The following is an 18,394-nucleotide window of genomic DNA, read 5'->3' as shown; positions in this document are numbered from 1 at the left end:
GTCTAACAATTTTAGAGGAAGTGTAGTTTTAATATCATAATAGCTTTGTATAGAGACCCGACACTTTGTATTTGTACCCATAGAGATAAAAGGTGATTTTAAATCGACATAAAACTCATTTAGGTTTTAAAAATAAAATCCCGTAAACTTATGGATTGTTCCCTATGTGAGCCGTTATAATCATACTATGACTATGTGAACCTGCCACGACGTTCTCAGTGTCGCGAAAAATGAAATGACATTTGTCACCCGTAGACCTGCAGGTCCAACTGTAGCTAGCAGCAAGGTGTGGGGTGTCAATCCCAATATAGATCTATATACAAGTATCACGTTCTCCCTCAAGGAGATTCTGATTATAACTACCAGGAATTATATCCCGCACTCGGACGTACGGGGAGATAGAGAGATAGAGATCGAAAAAAAATAGAGAAACTCACAATATAGGATAACAAGTTTACGATAATTGTGTGTGAATATAAATATTTCTTGTATGAATGTACCTTTCTTGTACGAGTGCGTAGAGTGATGTATCATAAACTATACCTATTATAGTTTATCTAAAATGTATGTACTATGTATGAACCCTTTTTATGGAAATGTAACTAGTGTTGTGAATTTATCAAAACATAGATTAACTTTCGTGAAATGTGTGCGAATAGAAATCTTTCTTGTATGAATGTACCCTTCTTGTACGAGTGCGTAGAGTGATATATCATAAACTATACCTGTTATAGTTTATCTAAAATGTTTGTAATATGTATGAATTCTTTTATGAAAATATATTAGTATTGTGAATTTATCAAACTATACCTCTTATAGTCTAATAATACGTGTTCCAAAATGAATGAATAATATTTAATATTTAATATGAATGTCTTAATTCCAGTTCATAATGATAAACTAACATGGAAACACATTCAAATATTAGAACTTATGATTATACACTTTGCTCAACATAATACAAAGTGTTATGATATTTACATGCTGTTGGCTAACTTTAGCCATTCTGCCCTGTATTTGGAAAAATCATAGAAAAATCATACGAAGTCGAAAACTAGATCCGTAAATTTTGAGAGTTCAAAAAATGTGTCTAGTTTGCTCATAAATTTTATCTCAATTTATAATGACCTCTAACTTGGGTGAAAAAGTCCAAAATCACAGACTGGTCCGGATTGTTGTTTGAAATGATAGGCAGTTTTGTAAAAATCACCATAAATTGTAGAAAAATCGTATGGAGATGTGCAAGTAGCCATTTTAAAGCTACAAACTCGAACTATTTGCACCTTGTACAGTTTTGAAAACAAAAATGTTTAAGATGCCCAAAACAGTCCGTGAATGGAGTTGAACTTTTCTGATGAAGGCTGTTAGAAAAATCTAGTTATATTCTTAGTGTTTTAACTTGTATTCCCCCCCTGAAAACTTGAGAAATCATGAAAATGTAGGGGTATGAACTCACCTTGAGTGATTTCAGTAGATGATTGTTGAAGAATGGAAGTGTTTAATTCAAGAACACTTGGAGATGCCTTGAAGGTTTTCGAGAATCTAACATCATAGTTAGGGAGTTTGTGTAAGCAACCAAAGATTTGAGTAGAATGAAGTGAAATAATAATAGGGAGGATGAATTTTTACTTACTAAGTGTGGAAGAACACTTGAATCCAGCCTTGGATCTCGAAAATTTGTGTAGAAGAGTTTGAGAGAAAAAAGTGATGTTTGTTACTTAGTGGAATGAGAGAAATGAGAGAAAATGAGGAGTGTGGTTGATTGTTCCAGCTCAAAAACGTGGGAGTGAGTGAAATTTGAGTGTAAGGGAACATTGAAGTGACATAGGTAAGGTGGGGAGGTATGGCTGGTCATAGAGTGGGTGTGGGGTGGTTGCTTGTGACTTTGATTTTATTTTATTTTTTTATTTTTTTTAACTTGCAAGGCACAATGGAATATATTACTCCTATAAAGGAAATTGACTCAATCAAGGACGATTTCACAATTAAAGTTCGGATCATACGTCTTTGGACTCAAAAGTCACGAACAATGTCTTATAATAGTCTATATCCCATTTTTAGTTTAATTTTCTAAATATATGTGTGGTTGTCTATGTGTGTGCATCTCTTTAAAAATTCTGCAATTTCATCATTTTATGACCCCCATTTGCGAAGTTGAGTGTTTATTTCCAAAAATGCGAAACTCCAGGGACAATATTTGAAATCTTCTGTTTTCTTCCCCAATTCGCATTCTACTGTGAAATACTTCGCATCTTCATTCTTACACCCTTCGCATCCCTTCGCATTAATCACCTTCGCATTTTCATTCTTACACCCTTCGCATCCCTTCGCATTAATCACCTTCGCATTTTCCTTCTTACACCCTTCGCATCCCTTCGCATTTTCATTCTTACACCCTTCGCATCCCTTCGCATTAATCATCTTCGCATTTTCATTCTTACACCCTTCGCATCCCTTCGCATTAATCACCTTCGCATTTTCATTCTTACACCCTTCGCATCCCTTCGCATTAATCACCTTCGCATTTTAACCTAATTAATCAAATGCGATTCACAAAATTTTTCATTCCAGATGCGAACACAGTTTAGTTCTTGAACTCTAAACTTGCGAAATCAAAATTTTCATATGTTGAACCCATATGCGAATATTAACCCAATTGACTTCAAATTGATTCATAGATGCGAACACTCGATTGTTTTACTTTCGCAAAATGAGCATCAACAACTCCACAATCGAGTTTTTAAATTCTTGCAACCAACAATTTCATAGTCCTTGACTTCGCGTTTTTCTTCATGAATCATCCCTCAATCATCAATCCAATTGCGAATCAAAAACTCATATGTTCTTGCTTTATCGATTCATCGACCTAATACACAAGGTTTAATAGAGTTGACCGGCTTGACTTGATGACTTGACTTGACTCAAGATTGACGATTGTCACAAATTGACCCGAATATGACGGTTGTCACATCATCCCCCCGTTAAAGGGAATTTCGTCCCGAAATTTGCACTTCGAATGGGGATCCAGGAATTTAGAGGAAAGATGGGGATGACTTTTCGTAATACCAGAATTTGATTATGGCGAGGAATAACTCGCCCGATGTCACATGATTACTACTATGCATGCTTTAATCGATGCTAGATTTATCATATAAAGAAATTCGGGATTTAAATGTCGATGTTAGAAACACGTACTGATATTTGCGGGCAGTTCCGGAGTGGTTTCTCCCTCGGTGATTGCAAACACCCTCCCGCCACCACCAGCATCTCTTGTTCTTGGGCATTCCCTTTTAAAGTGTCCCGTTTCTCCACACTCGTAACAGGTTGGGCTTGCTCCAGAGCCGGGTACCTGGCTGATGGGTCGTGCTGGTGCCTTACAGAAACGAGCAGTGTGCCCCTCTCTGTCGCAGTTGTTGCAATGCAACTTTCGGCAAGCCCCAATGTGATGGAAGTTACACTTGTTGCATTTTGGAAGTGTTCCTGTGTATGGTTTCATGGGAGTTGGTGTGGTGAGGGTTGTGGCAGCATGAACAGCAAGGATCTGTTGCTTCTTAGCGAGGCCTTGGGTTGATTGATCTTTCTTGTTGTCCCAAAACTTTCTTTCGTTGTTCCCTCCTCTTGCTTGGGTATGGGTGGTTGCCATAGTGTCATGGTGGGCATGATGGTCAATGAGTTGTTGTGCTAACTCCTTGGCGCTGTCGAAGGTAGTTGGTCTTGAGGCGAGCACGCTATCTTGAATTTCGGGGGACAATCCCCAGAGGTAACGCTCCAACTTTTTGTCTTCCGGGGTGACCATAGCGGGACAAAGGAGTGCTAGATCACAAAATCGATTGGTGTAAGTTGTAAGGTCGGAGCCTGCCATTCGGAGATTCCATAGCTCTTGCTCCAGCTTTTGCACTTCACCTCTTGGGCAATATTCCTTCAACATCATCTTCTTTAGGTCCTCCCAACTTAATGAGTTAGCCACTGCAAGCGTAAGCGACTTAACTTTGCCGTTCCACCAAGTGAGAGCTCTTCCGATGAAGGTGAATGTCGCGTACTTGACTTTGCTCGCTTCGGGGCAAGCACAAATCTCAAAGATTGCTTCGGTCCTTTCGAACCATTGAATTAGTGCGAGGACACCCCCTCTTCCATCAAAGGAATCGGGTTTTCCATTTGTGAAGTCCTTGTAAGTGCATTCCCTTGTGCGTCCTGCACTATCCCCGTGGTTAGGGTTTGTGGCTCCAGATCCAGCACCACCAGTGCTATTTGTGCCAATTTGTGACATTGCAGCTACCACGCCTGCTGTCACTGCAGCTTGGAACATTTCAGGATCAAACTGGGGAGGTGGCGTCGGAGGTGGTGACGCTGTGCTGCCCGAAGGTCTGGGTCTTTTCCTTGGTGGCATCGTTCTGTCATGAGTTTGCAAAAAGGAAAACTGATCAGATGGTAAGTTCCTACTAGTAAGGACAAGTCAGTTGTTATAGAATTTGATTTTTCCTGCATTTTTCTTCGATTTAAGAATTCCTTATATATAGTTCATAAAGGAAGTCCATATGAATGAACTTCACGAGTTAGTGGGTTTTGTGGTCTCTCTTAGATTTTTCACGAGTGTGCTCAAGGCGATTGGTGCGGATCGTATGTATTCTCGTTATTTGCATCAACCTCTGCGATACTATGGAGAGTTGTTCTACCCTGAATCTCGTTTCGGGCAACTCTATAGACTAGGATTGGAAAAATTTTATCTGCTGAGTTTCCTTCGTTTATGTTGTAGAAGCTTCGTTCTCTATTAAACGACATATGTTGGTCTTGTTCTTTGCTTCAGGTTTCCAAGCACTCTACCCAAGGAGGCATCGGGCCTTGAAAGCCGGTCAAGGGTTGGGATTCGGAACAAGAGTCATCGGGGTTAAGTTCTCCACTTCAGGGTCGGAGTCAGAACCATCAGCATAGCCTTCAGCTTGGTGACCATCTACAGGGGTTGGGTAATCATTCTCTGGCTCCTCTCCGAGCCATTTGGTATTGTAGTGGTTAGGGTAGTACGGGTCGTCGTGTGGGTGGAATCCAGCCATGATATCTTCGCGAGAAATGGGGATATAAGAAATAATTAAGCAAAAGTACTAATTGGCTAATTATACGATGATCTTTATCAGGTACTTCAACAAATTGTTTAGTGCATACTAATTATATGTATTCGGGACAGGATAGACCTTCGAATAAGCGACCCTAACTCTAAATCCCCAATCCAACGAGAACAGGAAGTAGAGCAAAGATCCACAGATTCTAAGTCTATGACGTCCTGGATACATAAAATTTTAATGTATCCACTAAGCAACTATTGACCTATTGATAAAGATCTATTTAGTTCTTGCAGATGTAATTTTTAATAATGCCAAAATACCCCTATGGTATTTCATTGTGGTAGTGTTGGTAAGTTTTTAGACTTGTTGCCACATCACAACCATTCTTGGGCATATGCTAATCACTCCTCGGACCAGCATAGTTGATCAGGCTATGCTATTCCCAAGACTGATCATACATCCCCAGGCTTAACTGTGATATCCAACAATCATTACTTTTGTTTTGTCCTAAATTGATGCTGACCTTAGTATGTATGCATGCATGTATACTTTTAACAAAAGTTATTTATTCTTAAAGGTATAGTGGTTTTGAAATCTTAAAATCAGAGACCTTAGTCCCAATGCATTTATAGTTTGTATATCTTATGTGGTTCGATATACTTAGTTCACTATAAACAATGCTCTGATACCAATCTGTCACACCCCCAAACCAAGGATGGCGGAAACGTCTGGGGGTGGAGGACTTCATGTACAGTATCACAACAACGTGTATAATAGTGCTCAAAGTAAAAACAACCACCATAAATATAATTGCAAAAGTTACACCAAAGTATATGTTTACATGTTTCAAAAGCAATTACATTATGATGACAAAATAAATTGTTGACGGTTTAGCGTCCCATCCTCAAAGCGATGAAGTTTTCCTGTTTCACTGATTTCCTGAGAATACAAGTAGTTTTAAAGAGTGTCAACACAAAGGTTGGTGAGTTCATAAGAGTTTTGTTTGAAGTAGAAACCGTTTTTCCTTGTAAAATCGATTTAGTTTGATTTCCAGAAAAATCCAATATTTTCTTAGTTAAGTATGAATAGAAATAATCCTACATGATGCTGTAATGAACCCTAGAGTAATCCGTAGAGTTCCTCTATAATCGTCCAACATATAAAGTTATATAAGGCTTAACTTAGATAAAACGTTGAATATAGTGGGTCTGCCCTAGGTCCACAACCCAACGAGGAACAGGAGATGAGGCGGGCACCACCAATTCTAGGCCAATCAAGACTAAATTCTTATATGACTCAACATATACGCTCAGCGACTATAGTTGAAGTCTAACAATTTTAGAGGAAGTGTAGTTTTAATATCATAATAGCTTTGTATAGAGACCCGGCACTTTGTATTTGTACCCATAGAGATAAAAGGTGATTTTAAATCGACATAAAACTCATTTAGGTTTTAAAAATAAAATCCCGTAAACTTATGGATTGTTCCCTATGTGAGCCGTTATAATCATACTATGACTATGTGAACCTGCCACGACGTTCTCAGTGTCGCGAAAAATGAAATGACATTTGTCACCCGTAGACCTGCAGGTCCAACTGTAGCTAGCAGCAAGGTGTGGGGTGTCAATCCCAATATAGATCTATATACAAGTATCACGTTCTCCCTCAAGGAGATTCTGATTATAACTACCAGGAATTATATCCCGCACTCGGACGTACGGGGAGATAGAGAGATAGAGATCAAAAAAAAATAGAGAAACTCACAATATAGGATAACAAGTTTACGATAATTGTGTGTGAATATAAATATTTCTTGTATGAATGTACCTTTCTTGTACGAGTGCGTAGAGTGATGTATCATAAACTATACCTATTATAGTTTATCTAAAATGTATGTACTATGTATGAACCCTTTTTATGGAAATGTAACTAGTGTTGTGAATTTATCAAAACATAGATTAACTTTCGTGAAATGTGTGCGAATAGAAATCTTTCTTGTATGAATGTACCCTTCTTGTACGAGTGCGTAGAGTGATATATCATAAACTATACCTGTTATAGTTTATCTAAAATGTTTGTAATATGTATGAATTCTTTTATGAAAATATATTAGTATTGTGAATTTATCAAACTATACCTCTTATAGTCTAATAATACGTGTTCCAAAATGAATGAATAATATTTAATATTTAATATGAATGTCTTAATTCCAGTTCATAATGATAAACTAACATGGAAACACATTCAAATATTAGAACTTATGATTATACACTTTGCTCAACATAATACAAAGTGTTATGATATTTACATGCTGTTGGCTAACTTTAGCCATTCTGCCCTGTATTTGGAAAAATCATAGAAAAATCATACGAAGTCGAAAACTAGATCCGTAAATTTTGAGAGTTCACAAAATGTGTAGGTTGCTCATAAATTTTATCTCAATTTATAATGACCTCTAACTTGGGTGAAAAAGTCCAAAATCACAGACTGGTCCGGATTGTTGTTTGAAATGATAGGCAGTTTTGTAAAAATCACCATAAATTGTAGAAAAATCGTATGGAGATGTGCAAGTAGCCATTTTAAAGCTACAAACTCGAACTATTTGCACCTTGTACAGTTTTGAAAACAAAAATGTTTAAGATGCCCAAAACAGTCCGTGAATGGAGTTGAACTTTTCTGATGAAGGCTGTTAGAAAAATCTAGTTATATTCTTAGTGTTTTAACTTGTATTCCCCCCCTGAAAACTTGAGAAATCATGAAAATGTAGGGGTATGAACTCACCTTGAGTGATTTCAGTAGATGATTGTTGAAGAATGGAAGTGTTTAATTCAAGAACACTTGGAGATGCCTTGAAGGTTTTCGAGAATCTAACATCATAGTTAGGGAGTTTGTGTAAGCAACCAAAGATTTGAGTAGAATGAAGTGAAATAATAATAGGGAGGATGAATTTTTACTTACTAAGTGTGGAAGAACACTTGAATCCAGCCTTGGATCTCGAAAATTTGTGTAGAAGAGTTTGAGAGAAAAAAGTGATGTTTGTTACTTAGTGGAATGAGAGAAATGAGAGAAAATGAGGAGTGTGGTTGATTGTTCCAGCTCAAAAACGTGGGAGTGAGTGAAATTTGAGTGTAAGGGAACATTGAAGTGACATAGGTAAGGTGGGGAGGTATGGCTGGTCATAGAGTGGGTGTGGGGTGGTTGCTTGTGACTTTGATTTTATTTTTTTTTTTATTTTTTTTAACTTGCAAGGCACAATGGAATATATTACTCCTATAAAGGAAATTGACTCAATCAAGGACGATTTCACAATTAAAGTTCGGATCATACGTCTTTGGACTCAAAAGTCACGAACAATGTCTTATAATAGTCTATATCCCATTTTTAGTTTAATTTTCTAAATATATGTGTGGTTGTCTATGTGTGTGCATCTCTTTAAAAATTCTGCAATTTCATCATTTTATGACCCCCATTTGCGAAGTTGAGTGTTTATTTCCAAAAATGCGAAACTCCAGGGACAATATTTGAAATCTTCTGTTTTCTTCCCCAATTCGCATTCTACTGTGAAATACTTCGCATCTTCATTCTTACACCCTTCGCATCCCTTCGCATTAATCACCTTCGCATTTTCATTCTTACACCCTTCGCATCCCTTCGCATTAATCACCTTCGCATTTTCATTCTTACACCCTTCGCATCCCTTCGCATTAATCACCTTCGCATTTTCATTCTTACACCCTTCGCATCCCTTCGCATTAATCACCTTCGCATTTTCATTCTTACACCCTTCGCATCCCTTCGCATTAATCACCTTCGCATTTTCATTCTTACACCCTTCGCATCCCTTCGCATTAATCACCTTCGCATTTTAACCTAATTAATCAAATGCGATTCACAAAATTTTTCATTCCAGATGCGAACACAGTTTAGTTCTTGAACTCTAAACTTGCGAAATCAAAATTTTCATATGTTGAACCCATATGCGAATATTAACCCAATTGACTTCAAATTGATTCATAGATGCGAACACTCGATTGTTTTACTTTCGCAAAATGAGCATCAACAACTCCACAATCGAGTTTTTAAATTCTTGCAACCAACAATTTCATAGTCCTTGACTTCGCGTTTTTCTTCATGAATCATCCCTCAATCATCAATCCAATTGCGAATCAAAAACTCATATGTTCTTGCTTTATCGATTCATCGACCTAATACACAAGGTTTAATAGAGTTGACCGGCTTGACTTGATGACTTGACTTGACTCAAGATTGACGATTGTCACAAATTGACCCGAATATGACGGTTGTCACAAACTTGTTGATATCCTTGAAGTTCAGTTGAGATAGTCTTCTATGCCATAACCAACTTTCATCAGAGTGAGCCTTTGTTAGTATCCATACAGATGGTTTACCTCTAATTGGATTGAGGTTCAAAGGATACCTTTCCCCTTTTCTCTTTGATTTCAACAGAATGTTGTTTGATCTCTTCTCGACAATTTCTAAGCCTTCATCGTCGAATGACACTTTTAATCCAGTACCGACCACCAGCTGTGATACGCTGATGAGATTGTGTTGGAGTCCTTCAACATAAGCTACCTTCTTTATAGAGAAATCTCCATTAGTGATCATTCCATAGCCTTTGATAGTTCTAAAAGAGTTGTTGCCGTACTTGACAATGCCACCATCTTTGAGAGAACGAAATTCTTTCAGTTCCTCCTTCCTTCTTGTCATGTGACGCGAGCAACCACTATCGATGTACCATTCTTCATCAAATTGCTCGTCACTTATAACCTGTAAAAAATTAAGTAGATTTAGGAACCCAAAGTTTCTTGGGTCCTTGTGAGCCTTTTACAGGAAAGGGAATAGTAAGAGAAATATCAATCATGTATGTGCGTTTAATTAAAGTTGTTTCATCTTTTCTTTTAATGGTGAAAACTTTAATTTTTGTTGATTTAATAGGACTGGAGTTTTTGATGTTGTCTTCAGGGTTGAGTTTTTCTTTTCCCTTTGAAGTAATTGGGGGATAGGAATTTGGATGAGAAGAACTGAATTTAGGCGTGACTTTAGAATCTCAGTTTTTCTGATTAGACTTGTATGGATGGGGACCGAAACCTCTATTTCGGTTGCCATGGGATGAAGGACAAAAACTCCTGTTTCGGTTGTTATTGGATGAGGGACCGAAACCATTCTTTTGGTTGTTAATGGGTGAAGGACCAAAACTCTCCTTTCGGTTTTTATTAGAGAAGGGATCGAAACCGTTGTTTCGGTTGTCAATGGGTGAAGGACCAAAACTCTCATTTTGGTTGTTTTCAGTCGATGGACCGAAACCACCCTTTCGGCTCCTATTGGTCGAAGGACCGAAACCATCCTTTCGGTTCCTATTGGTCGAAGGACCGAAACCATCCTTTCAGTTGGTGTTGTGATAAGGATCGAAACTGCTCTTTTGATTTATTCCTGACTAGGGACCAAAACTTCCTTTTCGATTCCTTGAGTATTCTTGAGATTTGTGCTTCCTTTCTATCCTTACGAAATCACGATTTTGAGAATTCCAAAAATGTTTTCTCTCTGAGAGATTCTTCTTATATCTCAAATTTCTTTGATGCTTTCTATCAGCCACCTATTTTGGATTTTTGTGAATGTTGGCCTTTCGTTTCGAAGTATGGGCACAACATTCACTTTTTGCTGAAGAAGTATCACTAGTGGTTTGCATCGGTTTGTCCAAAGGGGTTTTAGTTCCACTTGTGCTTGGCACATCATACTTTGTAGGATCATTTAGTGGTTTAGGTATGTATCTACCTTTTACTCTCCATGAAGTTTTCTGAGAAAGACCCTTCGTCTCATCTGCGTTATCTATTGGGGCCGACCAGAAGAATTCATCACATCCTCCAGCATTGCCTTCTTCTACCATAGTTGTTAACTATGCAGTTTGTTGTGGAGTGACTCTTGGTACTGTGTAGACTTGGGTTGGGGTAGTTTGAACCTTTTGGTATACAACAACTTTAGCTTTGAGAACTTTGGTTTTGTCGGTAGACGAATGAGCAAACTCAACGGAGTTTTCAGAAATTAGGTTCTTGTGTGACTTAGGTTCATTTTTGGCTAATTCAGAACAGTCCACCAGATCCTCTACAAAGATTTCACTCATATAATCATCCTCATTAAGTTCATATGTATTTTCAACATCAATTTTATTTTCTAAACTTAAATTGGCATTCAAAGAGTCAAATTTCAGTATGGTTTCGGCTCTCAATTTCAATCTATCATTTTCGTCAAATAGATTTTTGAGCATGTCCTTGTGGTCATTGGACTTTATGTAGGATTCAATTTTGTCCAGAACTATTTTATACGCTGGAGACACTTCATCAGAAGATACAACACTTTCACAGTTGTAGGCTTCAACATCGATTTCATCCTCCTTTAATTCCCGGAAGGTTAAAAACATACGATGTATCTTCTTCCTTATTTCACAATCAAGATGCAACTGAGTGATGTTAAAATAGAGTCTTTTAGCAATTAAACAAAACACATTTCGTTGTTTATGAAGTTTAAGATTGTCTCTTTGCAAATAAATAGAATCATCTTTAGATCTAATTAACTCCTTTCCCTTTTGCTTGATCCGCATCCTTCGTTCCTCACTCTTTGAAGAAATCCTGCTGATTTGATCAGTTAGGTTAGAATTTATGAAACGGGTTTGGGTGAGACTGCTACTTATGCTTGATAATTTTGATTTTAAGTTATTTAATTCCTTTTCATAATTATTAACAGGTATTTTTAGAGAAGCAAGAATATTTTGTAGCTTTTTGATCAACTCATCACATTCGTTGATCTGGGCACTGACAGGCTTGGCAGCAAAACATCTATCCTCTCTCTCCTTTTCCTTTTCAATTCCCCCATTAGTAGTGTATCCTCTCATGTAGGACACACCCTCGGTCACTACAAAGCATCTTCCCGTAACATGTTCTGCTTTTGCTAGCATAGCCTTTCCATGAGTGGGCTTCCTGACTTCATCATCCTCCGAATCTGTGGACCAGACCTCCAGACCACCAAATTCATCACTGTTGTTTGTATCCTGCACAATTAAAGCATTCATGGTAGAGTTATTAACATCAGACTTTCTATTCTTTATTTCCTCCAATCTTCTTAGGAGGTTCGCTTCCTCATCTTCTTCATTGGTCTTTTCTTCTTTCTTTCTTTCTCAACATATAGTCTTTAGCAAAATGATTTTTTCCTCCACAGTAATGACAGTCGAATCCTAAGTCTCCTCCAACTTTTGCTTCCTTCTTTGACTCTTCAGACTTTGAACCCATCTTCGGTTCCTCCTTGATCCTTTAGGCGCTGTAACTACCTTGCCAGTTTCGGTTCTTAATGGCTGGGAATTTATTCTTAATGAATTTTCTAGGATTGGACACAATCATGGCGTATTCTTCACCGGTTAGATCATAATTTGCAAGATCTAATTCCTTTTTCTTCTTCAACCTAACTTTTTCCTTTGGAGACAAGAGCTAAAGAACCCATACTAGAAACCACATTCGTTTCGTTAGATAAAGACTTTTCATGGGATTTTAAAATACCCACCAGTTTTGCCAGAGAATAAGACTTGAACTGTTCATGAGCTTTGACTGTTGACACAACAGCCATCCATTCGGTTATGAGACCATTCATGAAGGTAACCTTTTGTTCGATAACTTTTCTTTCAATCCCATGCTTTATCATCTTACTTAAAAGATGATTGAAGCGATCAAAAGTTTGAACAAGCTTTTTATCAGGCTTCTGCTTCAAGTCACCAAATTCAGACAGCAAGAGAGTTTGGATAGAATGTTCCAAGTCCTCGTCTGTGGAATACAATTCTTTAATCTATCCCAGATCTCTTTGGCTGTAGTACAAGAACTCACTAAACGAAACGTATCCGATTGCAGCACAAACATTATCATTCTCAGGGCCTTGATATTGCATTGAAACTTCTCCTTTTCATCTTGAGGAATATATTTTACATCATTGACAAGATGATTGTATTCTTTTTGTGTTTTAACAATCCTAGATGTGCTTGAGTGAGCGAATGAGCCTGCAGTAATAGCTTCCCAGATTAAGTGACCATTATCCTCCAATCCAATCACGTAGTCTTCAAAGTGATGCGCCCAAACTTCATAGTCTTGTGTATACAAGATCGGTATTCTTGTTGTAGACCCTATGTTGTTGGAGATATTGATCGGATTGGTTTGTGAATCATCCATGGACATTGAAAATACTTTTGATCGATAACCTGTAAAAGATCAGACTTGTAATATATCGTTAGGGTTAGATCAACAATTAATGAGATACGTCAATGTAGAGTGACGACTCAAAAAATATCAATCAATGCAGAATTAAAAACCCTAAGAACTTCTTCGACATAAGAGATGTGTATGAATTACATAGTCTTCTACTCTGATACCAATTGATGAGTTTAAAAACTCTTAGATCGATTACATCTTTCATAAGAACGATTATAAAAATCAAACAATTCAAAACAATATGAGAATCAACACAGATCTGAATCAAATGTATGCTTATGATTCAAAACAGAGTCACACCTCAGCACAGCATGATGAAGAACTTCCGCTGTAGAGGTGAGCTAGGGTTTACAAAACTATGAAATAAACAAACAATGAAAAGCCTCTCTACTAAGTCTGCATGCATGCAGCTTAAATACTAAACCCTAGTAAAAAAATATGCACGGTTGGACAAGCCTAATACCGGCATTCAAATTGGGCTAAGGACTGAGCCCATGATGTAATCTAACAGACCCAACAGTTTCGGCTTTGAAAGGCATCATTCGGTTCAGGAAGCAGGGCAAGTTGGGCCCCAGGTACATTGGACCTTTCAGGGTCGTCGCTCGGGTGGGCAAGGTGGCGTATAGGCTGGACCTGCCAGCTTGTCACACCCCCAAACCGAATTGGCGGAAACACTCATGGGCGGAGGATGTCATGTACAGTATCATAACAATGCATAATAGTAAACAAGCAAAAACATCATCCATTGCATTAATACTATAATTCAATACAAGTGTGTTCTGTAAAATAATAATAACACACCAAAGATGAATAATCAAAATATAGACGAGTCTGAAAGTGCTGTGTCTTCTCAAAACCTGTCATGTGCACCTGTCTACTGGTGACCAGAGAATACAAGTTATATTGAAAGAGTTGATCAACATTTAAGCTGGTGAGTTCATAAGTAATTTAGTGTCATTTGTTGTATAAGTTTGACGAAAGTGTTTGCAATTTTTTTGCTGTAAATGTTTGTAAGTGTTTGTAGTAAGTGTTTTGTATCTCCTAGAAAATCCTATATTTTCTACTTGAAATGTAGTCCTCTACCAAGACGTGAATCACCTGTATGTTTGTTCTTTTGTAAAATTATGTGTTTTTCCCAAGTATAACTATCATTACCAAAATATAGTTTTCATTACTGTTTATGTGAGTAGATCACAAAATGAATGCAATGGGAAAAATAATTATGTAATGTAGTATTGTATATAGCAACTACTATTGTACTAACTACCTTAAATCTATTGTTAATTAAGGTAAAATGTGATGAGGTTGTAACCGTACTTGATTGACTAGTAAAAAACACGACGTTCGAATACGTCGAAATGGTATGACATTCATCACCCGTAGACCTGCAGGTCCCACTGTAGCTAGCATCAAGGTGTAGGATGGTCAGTCCATTATAGATATATACACAAATTTACGCTCTTCCTCCAGGGGACTCTGGTTACAAAACGTGACACAATAGTAGATTGCCATGCCATGAAGTAGTGACTCACATTAGTGTTATAGTATTCTAGTATATGTATAGTTTGTTCTATCTGATCTAGTGTAATGTATGTTCTATTTGTATAATATATAGTATGTTCTCTTTGTATAGTGTATAGTGTGTTCCTCCTTATTTCTCATTATAGTATGTTATTTCTTTTTCTCGTTATAGTATGTTTGAACTGACTCATGTATGAATTGACTCTTGTATGTTTCATTGTACTTGAAATAGTGAGTAGTAGACCTCTAAACTACACCTATTATAGTTTATTAGAAATGTTGTTTGAATGACTGAGTATGTTTGTACACTTTTGCTACCCAAAGGTGTTGAAACGAGGTAAAAGTTTTTATATCTATACAAATATATATAATATACAACTAGGATTCAAACGACACTCGGACAAAAAACCAATACCCTAAGCCCACAACCAAAACAAGGAATAGGAAATAAGGCAAGTTATCAGTCCTAAGTCTTTTCAACCTTATTTATATAACTATATCCGTGTAGACACGATTTTGACAATATATAAGTTTAAATTAGTTTAATAAAGAGTTTAGCATGAAAAAGAGTTTGATACAATGTTGTGAAATAGTTTGTTTGATAAAACATCTTGAATTATAAGAAATCCATTTGTTTGATAGTTATTAATCACATGTGATTGATTCAATAACTATAATGTTTCAACTTGTGTCCCCCCATAAAAGCATTTAAAATCATTTAAAAGGTAGATTAAGGGGTATGAACTCACATATAGTGAGTGATCTGGCAAGAAAGACAAATATAGGATGCTAAGTGTCAAGTGAAGTCTTGAGCACAAACGGATCCTATTAAGCATATAATGACACATATATGTATATAATTAGTGTAATAAGTAACTAATCATGCAACGAAACCACCTTAGGGACTAGGAAACACTTATATTGAAGTGTTACAATCACAAATGATTGCATCAAAGGGGTTTACGGCAACACAATGGTGTGTATGGCCAAGATGTATATGGTCCATGTGTATACGGCCATGGAGTGTACGGTCATGGAGTGTACAACTGTACACTCATGAAGGAACTTTCAAAAGAGGTGTTTTTCCCTAACTAGCATTCCCTAACTGTTCACGGTCCTAGGTTTGGTGTTAAAACGAGTTTGCAGCCAAGATATGCACCAAAACAAGGGTTTACGGCCATGCAAGGGTTTACGACTGTAAACTGTTGATGTTCATGCACTGTATGATGTTTCAAGGCTAGGAATCATGTGTTTATCAAGCCTAAATAGAATATAGAAGAGATACTTACATTTTTATGGCTTGAAAGGGTGTTCACGGCCACTAAGAACAAGTGTGTATTCTTGGTGAAAGATGATGAACTTGAAGATCTAACCCAAAAAGATAATTTCATCGATGAAATCATGGATCTTCACTAGTTAAAGCAATGTATCATCTAATCAATGGAAGAAATACTTATATTTTTGGAAGATCAAGGTGAAAAGCTTGATGATAGTTGAGAGAGAATTCTAGTTCTTGAGTTGGAAGTGGGAAAAAGTGGTGAAAAATGAAGGAATGTCATATATGAAGGAAGAGTTTACGACCAACCAAGGGTTTACAACCGTAAACCCTAGTTTATGGTCATATACTCCAATTCTTGGAGATTTTCGGCTTGTATGTTACATACTGAACTCTAGAATATACTTCCTAACACTCTATCATTGAAGGAACCAGGCTTAGAACACTCAAACAAACCCTTGACAAGGCTAAAAGATAGCAAAAGGAAGTCTGACTTTGATTTAACTGAATGGTTGAACAAGATAGAAATTTCGGGTTGTCACATCATCCCCCTATTAGAGAGAATTTCGTCTCGAAATTAGAGTTTAAGCAATTTTAAATAATCTAAGCGAAAAGATGAGGATATTTCAGTTTCTTTTGATCCTCGCGTTCCCAAGTGAATTTTGGTCCCCGCTTGGCATTCCAGCGAACCTTCACTATCGAGATATGATTTTTCTTCCTTTGCTTGACATCTCGGTCCATGATCTCTACTGGTTCTTCCAAAAAGTTGAGGCTCTCATTGATCTTGATCTCGTCGAGTGGGATTACAAGAGTCTCATTGGATAGACACTTTTTCAAGTTCGAGACATGGAAAGTAGGGTGTACGTTACTAAGTTCGTGAGGTAGTTTGAGTTTGTAAGCTATAGGGCCGATTCTAGTGAAAATATCGAAAGGCCCTACATATCTTTGCTTTAGCTTTCCATGCTTTTCAAAGCTTATCAAGACCTTCTAGGGTGAGACCTACAAAAGAACACGGTCACCAACCTAGAATTCCAAAGGTTTCCTTCTTTTGTCTGCGTAGCTTTTCTGTCGGTCTGTAGAGGCTTTCAATCGTTCACGAATTTGAACGATTTTCTCTGTCGTTTCCCGTATGATTTCCGTACCTATGAGAGTGCTGTTAGGAACTTGTCCTTTAGCCAATTATGTGTCACCCACCTCAACCCAGCACGGAGGGGATCTGTACTTTCGGCGATAAAGGGCTTCAAATGGAGAAACCTTTATGCTTGTGTGATAACTATTGTTGTAGGAAAACTCAACAATGGGTATATGAGTATCCCATGCCATTCCAAATTGATCAAACAGGCCCGCAACATGTCTTCCAAGGTTTGAATAGTCCTCTCACTTTGTTTTTCGGTTTGTGGATGGTAGGCTGTACTTATGTCCAGCCTAGTTCCTAGGGAATTTTGTAGCGACTGCCAGAACCTTGAAGTAAACCTACTATTTCTATCAGAGATAATGGATATAGGAACACCATGAAATCGTACAATCTTCCTAAGGTATGTTCTCGTTAGTTTCTCCATCTTGTCAGTTTCCTTGATAGGCAGGAAGTATGCGGATTTTGTTAACCTATCTACGATCACCCAAATGGTATCGAGACCACCCGTCGTCTTGGGAAACTTGGTTATGAAGTCCATCATGATTCGCTCCCACTTCCTTTCTGGTATCCTTGGTTTTTGTAGTAATCCTTAGGGTTTCTGGTATTCGACCTTAACCTTGACGCAAGTAAGGCATTTATTCACGAAGGTAGCAATCTCTTCTTTCATGTTAGTCCACCAGTACAACTTTTTGAGATCCAGATACATCTTACCTGAACCTGGGTGGATGGAATATCGAGTGTTGTGCACTTCGGTCATGACCCAGTCTCTAAAACCACCGTGCTTTGGTGTCCAGATCTAGTCCATGAGATATAAGGCTATGCCACCCTTGACTTCTACTTTTTTATCCATCCCTCTCAGGGATTCACTCGCCACATTTTCAAGTTTCAAAGCTTCTAGCTGAGCCTCCTTAATTTGTGTGGATAGATGTGAATGGATAGTCATAGTCAATGATTTGACTCTACGACCAGAGATTCTTTCTGACTTAGGGTATCAGCTACTACGTTGGCTTTACTGGGATGAACCTATGATAGTAGCCAGCGAGGCCTAGAAATAGACGAATTTATGTAGGTGTCTTTGTTGCTGACTAGTTCTCAATGGCTTTAATTTTGGGAGGTTCCACAGGAATTCCTTCTTCGCTAA

The sequence above is a fragment of the Lactuca saligna genome, chromosome 5 (assembly GCF_052625555.1).
Source record: "Lactuca saligna cultivar CGN05327 chromosome 5, ASM5262555v1, whole genome shotgun sequence".
Taxonomy (NCBI): domain Eukaryota; kingdom Viridiplantae; phylum Streptophyta; class Magnoliopsida; order Asterales; family Asteraceae; genus Lactuca; species Lactuca saligna.
Note: the sequence above shows the minus strand (reverse complement) of the source record.